General features: G+C 38.1%; 1 protein-coding gene across 2 annotated transcripts in view; it reads right to left on the bottom strand.

Moving 5' to 3' along the window:
• btbd11b (BTB (POZ) domain containing 11b) overlaps positions 1-13,289 on the bottom strand; it is an 82,240-nt gene that overhangs the window by 45,850 nt on the left and 23,101 nt on the right. The gene's annotated exons all lie outside the window — the stretch shown is intronic.

Raw genomic sequence — 13,289 nt, 5'->3', positions numbered from 1 at the left:
TTCACCCCTTCTCCGACACACATGAAGCAAATGAATGGTTCGTTACCAAGCCTCTGCAGAACCACATGACACGTGGATGAGGGAGAGCAGTAGGACAAAAACTCCTGAAGGCTGGAGTTTGGCACCAATGACCTACAGGTATGAGAACTTTCAGTTTGAGACATTTTTAACTGACAAAGTTTAGCTAAAACAGATGGTTCATCTGACTTAGAAAAAAGTTACACTGGTTCTACTAAAGGTTCAGAAATGATTACTGGTTATAACTTTAATGAAAGTCATTTAAAAAATCTGAACTCTTCCTTCAGACACTAGAGCAAATGACAGGACACACACATCGTTCCCTTCAGCTCATTTTATATTTCAGGTCATAACCATCTCACTTGCTGTCAGCACTTCATCTTATATCAAAACCGTGCCAAAGTAAATATGTCTCGGTGCAGCAGCTGATGCTAGTGGGCTACAGGGAATCAGCCAGACTGGGTTTCCCTCTGATTTCTCTGGATTTCCCCTACGTGTGTTTTCCCTGACCTCTCTCCAAACAGCTCCAGCTACACTGCTTCTGCTGTAAAATGTATGGTGGGTGGAGGGGTCTGCTGGAAAAGGGAACACTCTATTTCAGGTCCAAACACATGGGCAAGATGCACATCACAGTTACGTGCACATGCCTGCACGCTCTTAAAAATACTTTTTGCACGTGGAAGCTTTTACTGTAACCCCTTTTTTTTCTTTTTCTGTCTTACTCTCTAAACAGGCAATGCATGCATAGCTTGTAAAAGAAATACTGTGAAAGAGAACTATGAGTAATTCAGCTCTCAAGCTTAGTTTTTGAGGTGTGGTCCACCTTATAGGCTAAAAAAGCACGAACACAAACAAGAAAGTTGCTTAAAGACACAAATATTGCACAGAACACCATATTTAGCTCATATTTGCTCAGGTTTCTCAATGAATCTAAATGGCGCCATAAGGCTGAAACTATCACTTGTAGAGGATCCTTTACTCCTCTAATTCCTCTAAGTGAAACTTCTTCCCTCAGTAATTATTTATACACCATCAAAATGCATTCATGCTGCTACACCCCTCCAACCAGCCCAGCCACATTCCCTCACATAACCCATCACAGAGTTGCATCCAATGCTCGTCTCTGATCTGTGCAGAGAGTAGTTCATCATCAGGTCACTCATGCTTAACTCATTAGTGGTAATTAATGGTGGCTTGGTCCCAGGCTGCCGCAGGCACTACAGATTATTTTTCCAACCTAGACCAGCTCTCTTCCACCTAGCAAAGATATCACAAGTTGCATTACAGTTTGGAGAGCTGTGGCAATTAATGCTCACACCTTAATGCACGCGAATCTAAAGCCAAAGATGGAAACTGGCCAAACCCAGAGACGTTCGATCTAAAGGAAAAGAGACAACCTCCTTCAAAAATAAAGTCAATCTTCTGTGTACTGTATATGAGGGTGTCCTCATGGAAAATGATAGTCTGACTTTGAAGTGAAGCAGCCTTGGAGTGACTGAATGTGAGATGCACTACTTTGAATATGTTGTGTCTAAAAGTGATTCACTGAAGCTTGTCCAAATGTGTTCACACCACTCTTACAAAACGCTCATTTAGGTATGTTGGGACACTACATGACTGAAGAATATGTATGATTAAACAGTGCTGGCTCTCTTTTTAAAGTCTCTCCTTCTCCCCCTTGGAAGCCAGCTTCCATAGCCATAAAATCAGTGGGGCTTTAATTTCTGTCAAGTTCTGGGAGTTCCAGTAAAGATTAGCACAAAAATGTCAACATTACTGAACACATGAAAGGTTGACTGCTATTATACAAAAACCCTATTGTTTCTGTCACCATTAATTGGACAGAGTATGTGAGTCACACGAATTTGTGTACTTAAACCCATTATGCAAGTCTTATGAGTCTATGACTGGCTTGCCAAAATGGCAGAAATGTGCTCAGCTCTTCCATGGGATAATGTCACACTGTCAAGAGTCTTGTGGAAAAATGTTACTCTGAACACTTGTGACTCCATTGTTTGATTCTGTCCTGTTGCATTGCTTGCAGTTAATGAGTTTTGGTCATGATTTTCTCTGTTTATGTTAGGCTCCTTGTTCCTTTAGCAGCAGTCTGTACTCTTTTCACACTAGACACTCTTACATGGGTTATATAATGCCGACCTGGCAGCCAGGGGTAGTACAGTCAGACTCTTGATGGAGAGCACAAGCATGAATAGTGAACCTAAGCCTTGAAATCAAGTCTGCTTTCAAGAGTTTCCAAAAGATTCGGATGCCTCTTTCAATGAGGAACTAGATCAAAGTTTAACTGCTGCACACTCAGTTCGACTCAAGGTCTTAATTTGTTTTCTTTTAGTTTTCTTCCTTAATTCCTCTTCTACAGCAGCAACTCTGAGTGACCCTTTATGCATCTTTTTCCATTAGAGCTGAATGCAGAGAAGAGTCTGTACCTTTGGGCATGTGTGCTGCTCCTTAAGACCTGTACTTGTTTTCTGACATACAGCAGACGTCAACACATAACACATACAACACGTCAACACATAACTTTGCTAATCGTCCTTTCAAGTAAACAAGCATGTGATAGCTGATGTGAATGATTTGATGCCATGTCACATTAGCTACCTTTATGTTATTCAAGCAGAACATATGGTCCACAGCATTCACCAGCCATGTGAAAGTGAAGATTGAATGACCGTGACAGAGGCCTTTATATGCACCAGAGGCCGTCAACAAGCTGGATCCACAATATAGATGGATTACAGGAAATTATATTTACTATTTAAAGGAAGATGTGTAGACTTTAGTGACACCTGGGAGCAATACTGCAAAATGTCAACAAGAACCTTTTGTATGCTCATATCATGTGTCTCTATTATTTTATGGTGTATGAAGTTTTGGTATTTGAGCTACCTCCCATTAGCAAGCATGAAAAATAAAGTCGTAGACTAATGTCGTATGCCAATTAGAACTCCACTACTAAGATTTCACGTTATTTTATACAATTTCTTGAAGGCATGTCAGATTTTTTGAGACAATATTTTACCCACTCCAAATCTTGTGTTGGCTTAATTGCATAGATGATATGAAGAAATAAGATTCAATCTGAATATGATTTCAGTAGTAAAAAAAAAAACATGCTACTGCATTAGAAACAAATCATATTTTCAATGCTCGAGTCTAAATCTCACAAAAATTTTGAAATGTTTATATTTGACCGCATTGAAGAAGAGGTAAACTGGATGGAACTTGCTAACGTAAAAAACATATTTTATTAAAATTTTATATTGTCAGGCAATATAAAGCAGCCCTTAATAAAATACAATGCAATTATCTCTCTGAGTTCTTTTCTATCCATCGTCCAAAAATGATCATTATGAAACATGCAGTATGCAAACCTATTAAAACATGGGCACCCATCTAAACTGAGTGGGAAGCTCGAGAATCTTGGTAAATGTGGAGGAACTGCAGAGATCCAGAGCAAAGGTAGGGGACATATCAAGAAGACCTCTATTACTCATGGACTCAACAAATCTGGCTGAGTGACAACGCAAAAGCCGTTGAAGGACATAATATGTAAGTTGGTCTGTTTGGTACCACAATCATTAACCCACCTACTTGCAAAAAATTGCATCTTGTGCCATTGCGCATCACAATTTCCAAGCCATAAGCAATAAATTTGTAAAAAAAAAAAAAAAAAAAAAGCAGTCTATATGAAATAATATATAATACATGTCTACTTCTATGAAAATCTCACAAAATAGTTTTTCTTAGCACAATCACTTTTCTCCTTTTATGTTGTGGTTCTTCCATATTTCTAAACATTCTTTCATCTTTTCGTCCTGCCATACTAATACCCACACATTCAGCCTACTGGACCGTTTTGAGTTCAGCGTGATTGACGTGTAAACAAGTCACGCAACACCGAGAGCAAATTTTGTCCTCAGCAGCAGCTTTGACTAAGTGTGTGGCTGCCATGAAAAGAAGCAAACATGTTACACAGAGTGCTGCACCTTAACAACAGAGCCAGTTTTCAGGACTGCATGGACCAGAGGATCCTGAAAAATGGAGACAAGTAGAAAAGAATGACTGGTGATATGCTTCCACATGTATTTGTGAAACTGCACAAGAAAGCAGAAAAGCTGTTATCATGCAGCTACAGTTTGAAATATTTTTCTTCTCTGTGCCACTAGTAGCAAAACTGCAGGCCGCTACATCTAAAAGGGAAACACTGTCACAATTTTCTTTTTATCCCTGGATAAATAAGAATAACGTTTGTTGACAAAAGTTGGTCAAGTAATTTAGAAAGAATGTAGATGGTGAGAGAAAAAAAAAACTTGGCAGACAATATGTCCTATACACAAAATCCTAATAAGGTGTGATGTTGTGTTGTCAAGCACAGCAGGTTATGTTTCTGTGACGCTCACAAGCTGGTGGCAGGAAAAAAGCAAGCAACATTTATGAAAAGAGAAAGCTTAAGTTTGCTGCAGGGGTGATGGGGAGCTCCAGGGAAAACACAAGCAGAAATGAAAGTGGGAACAATTTGCTGGAGGGAGGAAAATGACATGAGAGAGATTTTCCATTAGGACATAATGCAGTAAAGGCATATTTGGTGGGTTTTAACATGTTTGCTTAGGCCACCTTCAGGCCAGAGAAGAACACAACAACATTAAAATTCATCTGAAAAGCATCTTAAGGTCATTTAGAGGCATTTTGGAGGGTATTGAGAATGCTTCTTATTATATGTGATGGAGAATGACAACTTGTTTTGAGCTTTTCCGGTATAATTTTAAAACAAGAATTGAGAAAAAGATAAAATTCTTGAATTGAGTCAAGAATTCAAGAATTGAGTGATCAACTAAAAACAACCAGTGAAAAATTATAGGTTGGTTGCTGTGTGCATGATTCCCGTCATATAAGGTTCATATACTGTATATATACAATATATATATATATATATATATATATATATATATATATATATATATATATATATATATATATATATATAGGAGGTGCAGAAAACTCCTATATATATATGGAGGTAAATGTTAGGAAACATTCTAGTGGCATCATAGGACAGTTGTCAGATGTGCTTAGTTTGTACTTTATTTGTAGTTTTTATGCAGCTTTATTGGATTGTGAACCTGGGTAGTTCACTGACCTCTGACTTTCCCAGGTTGAAGGGTTTTTCTTTTTGTTTTTCTGACTGTGAACATCAAAAAGCCAACTTCCCAGAGCAAAGACGAGACACCATAGCAGTGCAGTCCTGTCATTTGTGCATCATAACTTTTACCAGAACAGATCAGTACAGGTGAACTGCAACCAAATAGTGTGTTTGTATATTTGTCTGGTTAAATGTGTTTTTGAACAGGTCTAAATGATAATAGATTTTGAAAGATAAAAAAATTGAGATCCTTTTTTGTACAGATGAAAAATCCCTCTCACACTCATCTGCACACAGATCTCTTTGTCTTTAAAATGAATGATATGAGATATATGGCACATCTGAACTAGAAAACGGTAAATGATTCATCAATGTCTCAATTTTTTAAGTCCCTTCACTCTGAAATTTTAACAAAGGTGCAAAAATGTTTGAGAGCCGCCGGACAAGTGACAATGACAGGATGGCATAGAAGACAAGAGCTGTATGTCCCAGGACAATGACTCCAACACATATCTGTCTAATTGGTTCTATAATAACCTTTGCTGCCAGTTCAGGGGTGCATCAGCCCAGTACTGCAGAACATCTTCAACCGAGGATGAAAACAGGAACCTTGACTGCCTGCAAGATGTTGTAGTATTGTTGCTAAGATGGACAGACTGCTGTAACAGTCATAAGAGCTCTTCCAATCTTCTCACATTCACAAGTGCAAAAACAACATTTGACAAATGGCTGTCTCTTGATAAGCCACACTCAAGGTGACAAGAAGACTGCAGGAAGTTACCGCTCCCTGTTGAGGCAAACATTAATCTGTTTTTAATTTGATATAAACACAGAACGTGGATTTTCTTGCCTCCCTTCCCCAAATAATTTGAAAAGCCCTGTGTTTTCTAAAACAATATAATAATTTAAAATTGTTAATATGCTATGAAATGAATTTAGAGCTGACAGTATTTTGGGAGTTGCTCCACTCGACCCCTCCTGGGAATGAACAATGGTTAAAGCTTTTTTGTGATAGAAACCTAATATAAAAACAAAATAACAATTGAGTTACAAGCTGCAGTTCATTTTCCTTCTGGAAAATTGAGAGTTTCTATTGTAAAAGACACTGACTTTTCACTTTTTCCAGTATATGCTAATTGGCTTTAGACTCCAAACAGAAAATATTTCATATATTGCACACATTTACTGCCAGTCAGTGAGTGGAAATGCTCAGTAGATCATTATTTCTTCTTGTTATCATCATGGGTTCCTGAGTAGCCTAACTTCCATCTAGCCTTAGTAAACAAAGTAACTGGTAGTTTATGAAACCTTTCAAAGAGGCTATTTTTGTTTTCGATTGGGGTAATTATGTCCACTACTATACTTGATGCACCAGGCCCATGGGGCTAAAGTGTTTGACTCACTGTACAGGAAGTAGTTTGTATTCAAGTTTTCACCCAAAATATTTTATTGTGCAAACCACTTGGTCTTTTTGGAGCCTTTTTCATCAATTAGACGCCATCGACCTTATAAAGTCATTTTCTCACATTCCTCTTACCCAGCACATTCCTGGGTGAAAGACAAATTAGATTTCACTCCAGAAATGATAAACAACCTGTGATCTTCACAAAAAGAATAAGTGAAAATGAAGGCTGACACCCGCAACAAGAAGGCACACCCAAAACAAACCATCCTTTTTAAAATGATTATTTCAGGGATTTGTCCAAAGTTGAAAATATTGATTTACTTAACGCATATTGCATATTTTTACACTAGTGTACACCAAAGTATTACTTGAAAATAAACTTAAACATGAAGCAGTGACCAACACAAATGACTTTCAGAGGCATCATAAATGTTGGAATTTATACCTCAATCAAATTTCACACTGGTTCTCACAATCCTTCCTCAACAAAACTTTTTAAAGCTTGTATACACATCAAAAGCTGTGCTTTCAGGACTCTCTCAGACTTTAGGATGGTTGTATATAATATGTATCATCCAAGTGAAAAAGGGACAGACAGTTGCAGTTGTTTTGCACATCACAACACTAACTTAAGCAAGTCAATGGCAAAGTTTTCATAGCTGGGAATGGTTTTATACCTATCTCCTATTGATGTAAACAGAAAGCAAAACCCCAGACCCTGAAACATTTTAGCTGCTCTGTGTTTAATTAAGAATCGATCTTTAGCTAAATGAGGATAAAAGCTATCTACATAGACAAAAAGGGGAAAAAAGAATTTCCTTTGCAAGGCAAATAAATTATGAATAAATGTTGCATAAATATTTCAATAACTCCTCCAGCTCTGACTGAAATGACAAAATAACATTAGTTGATGCGTGAGCGGGCCTGACTGATAATTCTCTGATTCCTGTCCAGCTCGGATGATCAATAAAGTTAATTTAGATGAAGAGAGACTGTGGCACAGCTTTGTGTTAGCGGCCTAATGACAGAACAAAGTGTTCGATTTTTAAAGCACTACTTTAATGGCCTATATACTTTGAGCAATGTGACTAAAACACAATTCAGTAATTATATAAGAGCCATTTACTGAATGCAGCAAAGATTCTTTGGACCTTATTGTTAGCTTGTGAATGGAAAGAGTGCCTGGACTCGTGTCAGTATAGCAGATTGTGTGACACAGGTGCTTCTCCTCTCCTGCAGGGATATTTTACTTGCCAATACATGTGAGCCATTCATAGCTTGCCCAACAGGATGGTATTGGTGATTATTTACTCTTGGTTAGAACAGAGGAAAGATACGGTATTATGAGAGGAATTATCTTTACCTTGAGATGCATGGAAGTCTTTTGAACTCATGAACAAAAGACAAAAAAGTCAGACAAGAGTTGTGTTGCTATGTTGATTTGACTTCTTGTCAAACATAGCAGCCTACTGAATGATGGTTAATCTGACCAAGCAACAGATGCCATCACAACAAAATGTGTTCAAGTCCCATTGGTGTTTTTTTTGTGTGTTGTGTCACTGTGTTTCAGCTGCAAGAGCTGTGTGCTTTTCTTCCTGAAAAACAGGGAGAAAAGATCAAAATGGATGCCAAAACTATTATGCACAAAAATGACTTTTTTTTTAATACTGGAAAGATAAAAAAAATATTGAATTCTATTCTGGCACTACAAAAATACAATTTGTAACAAAACAAAACAAAAATCCATCACAGTTTTTCTTTCCTTTTATTGAGAAATTAAAAGGAAATAATCTTGAAAGATTCCATTTAAGGAAGAATAAATTGCATAAGTACATTTTTTTTTTAAATACACGCAGCAAGTGGGTATGTTGCATGTTTGTGCTAACAGTTGCAAACAGTAGCATAGGTGTATGGCTGTCAGAAAGCAGCGATACCATGGCATGGAGTTGGATGTATTATAGTAATAATAATAATACATTTTATTTAAAGTATCACAAAGTGATGCAACACAACATTAAGAATTTATTAAATTCAATCAAAATAAAGCTCTAAATGGCTGTATTTACACATTGTGTCAAGGCTTAGACATGAATCTCCATGTCTGTGAACACGAGTCTGACACTCCATTTAGAGATTTGCATTTTCTACTACAGCATCAGATTAGTAAACAAAGAAAATAAGTTTGCTTTTGTTTTCTTCCTCTGCTAATGATCTGATCTACTCTTTCATTGTTTTGTGGTTTTGTGTTTGGCGCCACCTTTAAGTGGGTGGTGTAATTGTTGCTTTCAGTGTTCTCAGTAAACGGTGTGAGAGAAATCTAGGCAGCATAAAGACGACCAAAAAACGATGTAGCAGACCCTTTGTGGGCAGGTACAGGCATGAATTACGCCTTATGCATTTTTGTGTTGTATACATAATGTTTGCACTGGCCTGCAACTTTCTGTTTTTGTGTGCTTAACTGTTGCGTGCACAAGTAAAAACAAGAAAGTTTTACCTTGAGGGTATTCCAACCATATTCCAACTTTAGCTGTATAAATGAATAAAAACAGAAGTATGAAAACAACTAAAAAGGAACGTGTATAAAAGTATAAAGACACTCTTTCTTCTCTCTTTAGTAACTTGCAAACACTTCCACTTACTTTACTTTCTTGTATTACAAAAACACACAAAGGCTACATTGGAAATTCAAATGATATGAATTAATTGATGATAGTGTGAAAAGGTTGTTGTTTCATATTAACAAACACTCAAGTTTCTCTGAAAATCTTGCATATAGAAGGCTGTTAAAAAAGTACACAAGTTATAATGCATTTTAATGTGACGAACAAATGAGTCAAAAAAAAGGTCACCATTTACAACTCTGAGGCGGTGACAGACAGACAGTGGACTTGGGAGGATTAGGAGACATACGGACACTTCCACTTCCATCAAATATTATGGAAATGCTGCCAGGAAGTGACTATCAATCATCAGCAAAGGGCTTTGTGTGTTTCCTGTGATAACCTTGTGATGCTTGAGTTCAGACGCAGAAGAGACAAACTTACAGTCTGAAGGTTGAAGCTCAGTTCTGACGCTTTTTGGGTGTAAAATGTGATAATGTGTTTTGCCTCGGCGCTGTGGGAGCAGAACAGAACGCCTCCAGGAGCATGTGAAACACAATCGGTCCTCGTCAGCTGTGGGTCAGCAACTTTTGCAGCACAGACATAGGCTTTTACTGTCAACCTCTGTAATCAGAGTTTTAAACCCATATCACAACTCATACAGCATTTGTCTCTCATTTACAGTTCTTTAAACTATGTTTAGCTTGGCTAAAACGGGATACGAGCACAAAGAAAGTCTCTTAAAAATGAAGGGATCCTTTGCAACTTACAGTTGCCCTGCCGAAATAAACTACTATAGCTGAGCTATTTCCTTGGGGGTGTTGATACCAGAAAACCCACAATGACATCAGTAGCTGGAGGCTCTTGAAGCCACTGGCCTGCAGCCATCCAGTTAGAGATTCCAGGATGAAGAGCTCCTCCCTCCCAAAAGTTGCCTGGAGAAGTTGCCTAGCCTCAATCAGTGGTCTGACAGACTACCGTTTCACCCATAAAGAACATTTCACTGATTGACCAGAAATGTCCATAGACAAATCCACCAGTGGCGCAGAGGGAGTAAGAGCAGCGGAGCACATTGTTGGATTGGTAATGGAGTGGGAAGCTATAAAACTTCTCTCCATTCAAGCTAATGACTACAGCATGTGAACTGCAGGCTTTCTTTCATATTCCACTCCCACCACATTAAAAGAAAAAAAAATAATAATTCCAACCAAAACAAAGGAAAAGTTGTGCTATATAAGAGGAAATTTGATTGCAAAGTTGTTTTTTTGTGTTCGCACACGTTTAAAATTGTTCCATCTGTTACACAAATCGAACTCCCAGTGTCTCAGTTGTGCCAGAGAAAACAAAATCATGCTAATGCACATTCAGTGGCTACTGCTGAACTAGGGTGACCTTTTTTTCTGGCTGTACACTTTTCATCTGTGAAATTATTCAAGTGATTTATCCAGTCGCCTACAGGGAGCATGAAATCTGACACCGGCCACGGCACCTGCAAGGCTGCATTTTCAATGTGTAGACTGCTAAAAAAAACCAAAGGAAGCGATAAAAGAAACACACATGGTAGGCTGAGATAGTTCAACTTTTTTTTCTTAGGTGTGTCCAGTTTCTGACCTGCAGGGTGTCCAGGTGCAAGAAGACCTCCTGCCCTTTCTCAAACACAAAACACCCAAACGCCTGCAGGTCTTTCAGGGAGGGCAGGACGAAGCAGCAGGTGGGAACTTTCACCTTTTCTTCTAATAGACTTACTGCACTTATCATTAAAAAATAATCAGCAGTTTGCATAATTTGCAACTAACCGTTTGCTTTTGTACCCCAGCTTCCTCCCACAGTCCAAAAAGATTAAATAGTCTCTCTAACTTCTCCTTGCGTGTAGGTGGGGGTGTCCATGTATGTGTGGGTGGGGTTGTGTGTGTGTGTGTGTGTGTGCATGGTTGTTTCTCCTGTCTTTCTCTGTGTTGGCCTGTGATGGACTGGCAACCTATCCAGGGTGTACCCCGCCTCTCGCCTGATAACTGCTGAAGAAAGGAACGAGCAGCGATAAGTATGCAAACTGATGGATTAACGGACAAACAGACAGACGGCTGGACTGTTTTGCCCCAGTGAAGAAATGAATTGTATGACAATGCAGTAACTATTCTATTCTGTACAGTTTCAGGTATCAGCAGAAAATATTTGTCACCAGAATCTTTTTAATGTAACTTTTCTGACACAAATAGTTTGAGGCCTTTTCTGTTTTGCACCCAATTAAGCTGATAGGAAGCCACCGTACATGCATGGCAGGATTCATTTTTATAATGTCAGAGTGGGTGAATTCCCAGACATGCTGAATGTTTACAGCATTTCGTTCAGTTTCGTAACCAGAAATTTTCAATGTAGTAGTTTCCTTGTGTTGATGGCTTGATGTGAAACCATTAAGAATGTGTTAAAATTCCAGGTTGTTTTTCAGTAAAACAGAAGAAAAAATAAACTGCTCTCAGAGTTTGATGAAAACATTTGCAGGGTTCTTTATTAATGTTTTTCTCTAGGCAAAAGTGAGCTATGAAAATGTCCCTTGCGAAAAGTTAAATCGCTGTAACATTTTTATGAAAATGTTCTTCCTTGTAATGTTTTAATTTTTGCTATATTTTGATGTTTACATTCTGGTCACTGACGTAATTAAAATTTTCAATCAACCGTGATTCTTTGTTTAACTTGGAACACAGATTTTATTTGTATGACACTGTTTATTCTCTTAAAAAAAACAAACCTTTCTGGTCAAAAAACCTGCACATTTTGGATAAAAATGGAACAACAAATCAAACTTGGAATATGAACTGAAGTCCTCCGAATTACTTTTAGTGGGAACATTATAAAGAAGTCAGAAAAAAAGTCATTAAATAAAATTTAAAGGTATACCATAAACTGGTTTCCATCGACACACAAGCATTGCACCTCAAATGATACAATATCTTTTACCTTCTTTCTGTCCTTTGTTTCATACCTTCTATGACACTTGGATCAAATAAGAGCTACCTCAGGGAGTTAACACAAAAACTAAAAAAAAAATAACAACTGCCCAATATGAGTCACTTTATCAACAAGAAACTGCAATAAGTCCAAACTTTGTCATGGGATTCCACTGCAATTGATTGTGTCAGTCATAAATCGAAGTCTGCATGTTGCTCTGTTGTAATATTGAACTGCCCTGTTGTATCCATAATTTTGTTGATCCAGCCACATATGAACATCCTACGTTTGGATCTTTGTGTGGATCCTTGAGCACTTGAACACTCATAATATGATCCTTCAATGATGCAATGCAAGTTAATCAAACACTGTGATCAACAGGCACATGCAGGGGAGAGAGGCTTGAGCCCCTGCCCCTCCACAGGTCTCTGCACGGCCCTGGTGATCAACTTAAATAGCTGGAGATCTGATTGGAATAGAAAACTGTTATAAATCTGGATGTTTTGCAGGAACAGGAAAGTTTTGTTTTCTTTATTTTTCCTCCAACTGATTCAGAACAAAAGGATTCACTTCCTCATGAAAGCAAGAAGTTGAAAAATATGTTCTGGGAATAATTTAAAATTTCTTGAAAAGCCTTCATTTTACCGGCCATATAAGTTAGGCAGGATCAAAAGCTGAGTAAAACCAAGCTTGTGAGCAAAGGTGACACAGCACAGACTGTTTACGAGTGCACATAAGGTGAGAGATCAGAGACACAGCATGACATATTAATCTCCTTTCCCCGTTCGGGGCAACCTGACACCACCACAACACAACAGGTAGGTAATTCAGTTTGCAGTTCTCTGCCCAGCCTTTTGGCTGCGAGATCGTTTGATCTCCATAGAGCTGTCTCCGCCTTACGCAAATGAAGTACTCACTCATATCTTAATGTTCGTTCAGGAATCTATTCCCTAAAGCAGCGTAATAAAAAAGTCTTGGAAAACAACTTTAAATGCATTATATGGCAGTTTTTATTGTTTACTCAAGAAGAGGGATCTCTGGTTGAGATTACAACCTGTTGGTCTGTGGCCAAAATTCATGAATATTCCCAGCTGTTCTGTCCAAGGATGTAATCCACAGATCTTTTACAATTATAGCTTGTGTACCCTGTCCAAAACGAGCG

Source organism: Xiphophorus couchianus, chromosome 2, assembly GCF_001444195.1.
Source record: "Xiphophorus couchianus chromosome 2, X_couchianus-1.0, whole genome shotgun sequence".
In the NCBI taxonomy this organism is placed as follows: Eukaryota; Metazoa; Chordata; class Actinopteri; order Cyprinodontiformes; family Poeciliidae; genus Xiphophorus; species Xiphophorus couchianus.
This window is presented reverse-complemented; position numbering and strand designations above follow the sequence as displayed.